Source organism: Pelophylax lessonae, assembly GCF_965119305.1.
Source record: "Pelophylax lessonae genome assembly, chromosome: 12".
Taxonomy (NCBI): domain Eukaryota; kingdom Metazoa; phylum Chordata; class Amphibia; order Anura; family Ranidae; genus Pelophylax; species Pelophylax lessonae.
In genome coordinates, this window is record NC_138779.1 from 87,834,952 (window position 1) to 87,843,274 (window position 8,323).

Consider the following 8,323-nt stretch of genomic DNA (forward strand, 5'->3'; position numbering starts at 1 on the left):
AGATGGCAAGTGCCTGTCGGCCCAGTGCTACTGTCAGGCCCCTGGGGGCGTGGAGAGGGTGCCCACAACTGCAGGAATGCCTGTCCGCCTCCACAGGAACAGGCACACACAAGACAGTCGAGTCTGACTCCCAACCGTGTGTGTGGTCACAGGACCCAGCTGCAGAACTTGGAAGCTGTCATTAGCCTGGCACTGCTGTACCAATAAATATTGCCTTATCAATAACTTGCATTTTTATTCTCGTGGGTGATTGTGTAGGCGGGGCCCCAGTGTATTGCCCGGGGCCTATAATGCTCTTAAGATGCCACTGTTCAGGTGTAAGCTCAGCTCGCTCTCTTCAACTCCTCCATTCACAGATACATGATCTCTATCAGCAGCATATAAAAATAAAAGGGAAATATCTAGTGCTCTCTGTATGCTCTTTATTGAAAGCAGATAAAATATAGGATGAAAACTCACATAGAAGACACTCAACCGTGCCAGTATAAAGGGCAGGTAACAACGTCCCAGCGTGCTTCAAATAGTTAGCAGTGGTTATGGGTAACATCTGAGGGTGGCTGAGACCCACTGAGGAAGTCCAAGCCCAGGACGCAACGCGTTTGGGGAATCAGGAGCTAGCTACAAAAGGAAACCTGATTTAGAGACCTATGTGGCCAATTGATGTGTGCAAATGGTCACCTACCATCCAAAAAATCCAATAGGGGATTCCCTATTGGTCATATCCTAAAGCGGGGAGCCACCGCAACCCAAGATATGTACTCAAACGGTATGGATAAGGAGCTATAGGACAGTTCCTAAAGAATGGTTGCAATAAGGGATGCTCACACCTGCTAAATTCAAAAATTCAAAAACTTTATTGAAGGATAAGGCATATCAAGGATAAAAAGGCCCCCTAGTGGAGGGGGAAATGCAGTACATAGAATGGAATCAATTGCGGTGATGTACAACATGTATGACATAAAAACAAAACAATGACTCACACACACATAGCTGGCCACACACCCACCGGAAATTAAGATACACTAGTACAGTGACCTGCAGTATATGTCTCAAACCGAGCTTGTTACTACTGCCAGGGCCTCTGTTAGTGTATCGGCATGCCACATTACCAATATGTCAAGAAGGAGGGTACCCAATGCAACACTAAATATTCAAATGTGCCAGACTGTATTTGATGATATTCCTTCAAACTCCTATATCATGTCATGCATATGTTATTGAACCGAGAAGGACGTCTGCACCTGACATAATCGCCAATCTGATATCAAGCCTGGTCAATAACTCCAGCAGTCTACCAATTTATGAGGATGTCCTGATTATTTATCAGTCCTGATACTAGACGTTACTGCACTAGATGAGTGGTCATCTGACCAGGCTTGATATCAGATTGGCGATTATGTCAGGTGCAGACGTCCTTCTCGGTTCAATAACATATGCATGACATGATATAGGAGTTTGAAGGAATATCATTATGGGGCGCTCGTCGGCGGTTGAAGTTCCCGCCGAGCGCCCCCTTTGTTTGTGTGTTCAGCAAACACATGAACACCCAATGTTCAAGTCAAACTTAGGTTCGACTCGAAAATCGAGCCTACTCCTAGCAAGGAGTGACTGATGGGGACCTTCATGTAAGCATGTCCAAAAGCAGTATTCACCACGCACATATTCATGGAAATGGCTATAATGATGCTGGGCGCTGTAATGATCACTGGTTGGAAACCGCAGACAATTTGAATGAAGAAATGTCATCAGCACACCAAGGATTCCCTAGAAGGGTCCAAAGCTTTAGTTACATGGTCACACGGTACATACAGCAAAGTTTCGGAGCCATGCAGGGCCCCTTCATCAGGCAAGAACCCCTGATATAAGAGAGACTCTGATGCAAACATTGATATAAGGGGGGGACTCTGATGTAAGGGGGTAGTCTGATGAGGATGCTGGTGCAAGGGAGAAACTGATGGGAATTCTGATGTTAGGGGTCACTCTGATAGGGGCTCTGATGTAAGGTGGGACTGTGGGACTTTAATGGGGACTCTAATATAAGGAGCCTCTGTTGGGGACTCTTTATTTTCTCTGTTGTTTTGAGTCATATCTTGTGGATTACAAAAAAAAACAAAAAACAAATCTGATTCATTCATTTAAATTTGATTTGTTCATTTATAAAACATATTTTTTTTTTTGTGGCTCATGAATATTTGGAAATGATATGATGTGGCCCTTGTACAGAAAGGTTTGGAGACCCCTGGACTGGAGTAATCACTCAGCTACGTCTATCTGTTTTGCATCAAATATACAGTATATGTATATGTTTTATATATTCTATATACAGTATATATAGGCTTATTTATGAATTCATATCAGACATCATTACATTACTGAGCAATAATGCAATATAAAAATAACATTTCTGTCTGTCGCCATCTGCTCCTATACATTGCCTCTATTAGTACCATGATACAAGTGGGCAGGAAATCAGGACAGAATGGAAATGCCATTGCACGCTAGAGAAGGCAGGGAAGTGGGAAAAGACTGTGGCAGCGGAGGATCATGGGAAATGATTTCTCATTCATGCAGAAGGATTATATGTGTTAGCTGCTGCACTAGGATGCTGTCAGTGCTGAACACATGCAGTGACTACTCCCAGCTACATGGCTCTGGCATTGTGGTAGCTGTGTGCTGTATGAACACCCAACCTCTGTGCCTTGTATATCACAGTGTCAAATACAAAACTGTACCTGAGATCACCGCTGAAAAGATTCAAACCCAACTGACAATTGAAAAAGAATGGGTTTTAACTGCTTAGTGTACATCGGGCTTTAAAGATGGGCTTCAAGATAAGCAAATAAATACATTTGTCATGTGTATACTTCCGTGAATCTTGAAGTGCTTTGTGTATTTCTTCCAGATCTGTGCAGGAGTAAAACATTGCCTCTGTGCAGGAACTTCCTGTACTAAGGACCAGTCACTCCTGCTTGTGCAGGATGACTGGTCTAGTCTCTGCCCCCTCCTTTAGTTTTCTACAGGCAGCTTTAGTGGATGGAGCTGCTCTCTGCAAAGGCTATGTGCAGCACAGTAATGATATTACCACTACTGTTATGATGTAATATCTGGGTTCGCAAAGGCATATGGTGCACACAAAGTAAATTTATATCCTTTGTGGCTATTGAGCAAAATATTTTGGTGCCTGGAGTTTAGCTTTAAAGGGTTTGCACTAGTCAGCCTATGAAAGTTGACTTGCAATCAGTTGATGTGGATTACTATGTATTACTGAAGTGTGTTTTTTTTATATATACCATTGTGATAATTCTATAGACATGCATGATCAAAAGCATTTTATACTATGGTCACGCTGCAGAGCCTATCAACTGGAGGGACTGCTCAAAATTTGTAAACTACATTATATTTGTTAATGAAGCTCTAGCTTAAGCCAGCCGTGGATAGAGCGATTTCCTTTCCTGCAACCATGGGTTGCAGGAAAGAAAATCACTCAATTCCCTCATCCACACAATTTCTCCCGCTGAGCTATTGCGTTCTCCCAGCAGAGCCAGGCTGCTTGTACCCAAGTTGATCCCCTACCACAGATCTCTGTTGTAGAGGTGATGGGGGATAGAGATGAGATCTGCGGTGGTGGGGGGGGGGGCGGTGGCACCACCACTGCTACTAATCACACCCCCCCTCGCTGCCACTGCTGCCACCCCCCTCACCACCACCACCGCTGCCACGAACTACCCCCTTCATCACCACTACTGCTGCCACTAATCCCACCACCTTCACCACCACCATAGCTGCCACTAATCACCCCCTCACCACCACCGCTGCCACTGATCCTATCCCCCCCACCACCATTGCCACTGATCCCACTCTCTTCACCACCACAGATGCCACTGATCCCACCCCCCTCACCACCACCACTGATCCCACCCCCTCACCACCATTGCTGCCACTGATCCCATTCCCTTCACCATCACCGTTGCCACTGATCCCACTCCCTTCACCACTGCCACTGAATCAACCCCCCCCACCATTACCACCACTGCCACTGATCCCACTCCCATCACCACCACCACCGCTGCCACTGATTCCAGTCCCTTCACCACCACTGCCACTGATCCCATCCCCTCACTACCACCATCGCTGCCACTAATCCCACCACCGCTGCACTAATCCCACCCCCTTCACCACCACCACCGCTGCCACTAATCCCACCACTTTCACCACCACCACCGCTGCCACTAATCACCCCCCTCACCACCACAGCTGCCACTGATCCTACCCCCCCACCACTGCTGCCACTGATCCCTCTCCCTTTACCACCACAACTGCCACTGATTCCACCCCCTTCACTACCATTGCTGCCACTGATCCCACCCCCTCACCACCGCTGCCACTAATCACCCCCTCACCACCACCACTGCCACTGATCCCATTCCCTTCACCATCACAGCTGCCACTCATCCCACCCCCTTCACCACTGCCACCGATCCCACCCCCTCACCATTACCACCACTGCCACTGATCTTACTCCCCTTACTACCACCACCGCTGCCACTGATCCCACTCCCTTCATCACCACCGCTGCCACTGATCCCCCCCCCTCACCACCGCTGCCACTGATCACCCCCTCACCACCACTGCCAATGGTCCCACCCTCTTCACCACCACTGCTGCCACTCATCCCTTCTCATCCCACCACCACTGACACTCATCCCATCCAATCCCATCCCACCACAGCTGCCACTGATCCCACCCCCATCATTACCACCACCACTGCTACTCATCCCATCCCATCACTGCTGCCACTTATCTATTCCCATCCAACCACCACTGACACTCATTCCATCCAATCCCCTCCCACCACCGCTGACACTCATCCCATCCCACCACAGCTGCCACTGATCGCCACCCCTCTCACCACCACCACCGCTGCCACTGATCCCCCCTCACAATCACCACTGCCATTGATCCCACCCCCTTCATAACCACTGCTGCAACTGATCCCACCTCCCTTCACCACCACCGCTGCCACTCATCCCACCCCCTTCAACACCACTGCTACTCATCCCATCCCACCACAACGGCCACTGATCCCATCCCACCACCACCATTGCTGCGACCCATCCCATCCCACCACTATTGCTGCCACTCATCCCATCCCACCACTGATGCCACTCATCCCATCCCACCACCGCTGCCACTCATTCCATCCCACCGATGCTGCCACTCATCCTATCCCACCACCACTGCCACTTATCCCATCCCACCACCGCTGCCACTCATCCCATCCCATCACTGCTGCCACTCATCCCATCCCATCTCACCATCACTGACACTCATCCCATTCCATCACTGCTGCCACTCATACCATCCCACCACCCCTGACACTCATCCTATCCCACCACCGCTGCCACTCATCCCATCACTGATGCCACTCATCCCATCCCACCACAGCTGCCACTGATCTCATCCCCCCACCACTGCTGCCACTGATCCCATTCCATCTCCCTATCACTACCACCACCGCTGCAACTCATTCCAACCCCGTGCTCCAGGGGGCCCATGCCTCACCCCTGTACTTCTGGATAGGAGAGGCGGCAGGGCAGCATATAAAGGATCCAATTCCCTCTCCGTTGCAACAAAAAAATGGAGGGGATCAGTTCCTCTATATGCCGCCCCTCCTATCCAGGTGTACAGGGGTGAGGCATGGGGCTGGGTCGCCCCATGGGTTAGGGGGGCCCTTCATGGTTTCTTGCACCTGGGCCCTGAAGGTTCTAGTTACGCCTCTGACTTCTTTACTGACCACCAATGTAAGGGGACACTTCTACACTGTCCACCAATGTAAGGGGACACTTCTACACTGACCACAATGTATGGGGACACTTCTACACTGACCACAAATGTATGGGGACAATTCTACAATGACCACCAATGTATGGGGACCTTTCTACTCTGACTACCAATGTAAGGGGACCCTTCTACTCTGACCACCAATGTAAGGGGACACTTCTACACTGACCAAAATGTATGGGGACACTTCTACACTGACCAAAATGTATGGGGACACTTCTACACTAACCACCAATGTATGGGGAGACTTCTACACTGACCAAAATGTATGGGGACACTTCTACACTGACCAAAATGTATAGGGACACATCTACACTGACCAAAATGTATGGGGACACTTCTACACTGACCAAAATGTATGGGGACACTTCTATACTAACCACCAATGTATGGGGACACTTCTACACTGACCAAAATGTATGGGGACACTTCTACACTAACCACCAATGTATGGGGACACTTCTGCACTGACTGCCAATGTAAGGGGATCCTTCTACTCTGACCACCAATGTAAGGGGACACTTCTACACCGACCACCAATGTAAGGGGTCACTTCTACACTGACCACCAATATAAGGGGTCACTTCTACATTGACCACCAATATAAGGAGCCACATCTATACTGACCACCAATATAAGGGGTCACTGTTACACTGACCACAAATGTAAGGGGTCACTTCTACACTGACCACCAATGTAAGTTGAAACTTCTACACAGACCACCAATGTAAGGGGTTGTTTTTACAGTGACCACCAATGCAAGGGGTCACATTACACTTACCACTAATGTATGGGGAATTTCACGCTGCCACGCCGCGGTTTCCCCAAAGCGCAGTGTACCCATGGTTTTCATGTGGGTTACCCATGCTTTCTCTTAGACTTTACCTGCAGTCCTGCATGTTGCATCTTGGTGCACTTTTAGAAAATACACCAAAGATGCCCAATCTAATAGATATCTATAGGAAAAAGCGGTTAACCTACACGAAAACTGTGGTGCATTTGTGATGCGGTGAAACTGCAGTGGGGCAGTGTGAAAGGGGCCTAAGGGTTTACTTTAACACTGACCACCTTTGTAAGGGGTCACGTCTCCACTAACCACCAATGTAGGGGTTAACTTCTACACTGACCACCTACGTGGGGTATTGCTTTGACACTGACCACCTACTGTATGTAGAGATTTACTACAATTCACACTGCCTGTGTCTTTTTGTGACCATTATTATTTGTTTATTTATTATAAACCCTACTGATATGTACAGCATAGTGGCACTGTTACTTTTACAATGTTATATCTGGGTTTGCAAAGGCATTTGGCGCTCACAGAATAGACAGTACATCCTTTGTGGCTATTATGGGATTTATTTAAATGAAGGTTCTTGTGCTCGAAGTTCAGCTTTAAGGATCACCATGAGCTGGATTTCTTGGTTCATAGTTCAAGCTTAGTGTGGTCCTCACAAAACAAGCCTCAAGAGTTGCTCCACCAAGGGATGTTTGGCCCCTCATTATCCAACTCATAACAGCAAACACAGGCCAAATATTGTAATGTTTTGCTATTTAGTAAAGCTTCATATGTGGTCTTATTAAACAGATCAAATGAGATGTTTATACACTGGCAAACACTCGTATTCAGAAATATGTTTCTGTCTATGGCCGGCCAAAAGTTTGCACAGGAGAGTAAATTATTTTAAAAGCATGGAAGGGAATGTCTGTGTAGATGAAATATGACAAAGGCAGTTGGCAGACAGGAGGCACAACACAACAGATGACAGACTACAGACATTGCAGCAGCTTTGTGACTTGTGACACTGCCCTCTTGTGGTCATGTAAAGTGTATCTATTCTATACCCATAAACCAAAATGTTATACAGTAAAACCTTGGATTGTAAGCATAGTTCGTTCCTGGAAAGATGCTTGTAATCCAAAGCACTCAAAGCATTCAAAGCAAATTTCCCAATAAGAAATAATAGAAACTCAGATGGTTCGTCCCACAACCATTTATTCATAAATCCTTCAATTTACCGTATAGTCCATATAAAAAGATTATAGCAATGTAATAGGTTGTGTAACCATAAAATGTCCATCCACAAATGACGCCTCCACAAGGGGATTAGAAGCAAAATCCAGCAGGAGCTACAGAGTATAAAAGAGAAGAGAGGCGCCCCTAAGTGTAGCAATATGGTTATATTTAATGAAGGTTCAACATTTAACAACTCACATGGTTGATGATTAAAAGAGGCACATCTAAGTATGGAGGCATCCGGGGTAAAGCTGTCCAGATAGACCATCCTCCGCACCACCGCCTCCCACCGCCGTCAGTCTGCAGTCATGACCAGGAAGATTACCCTGCAGTAGAAAGTGAGGCTTGAAGCTCTCGAGGATAGCAGTGTTGACGGGATGACGTTGATGGCGGTGCAGAGGATGGTCTATGTGGACAGCTTTACCCCAGATGCCTCCATACTTAGATGTGCCTCTTTTAATCATC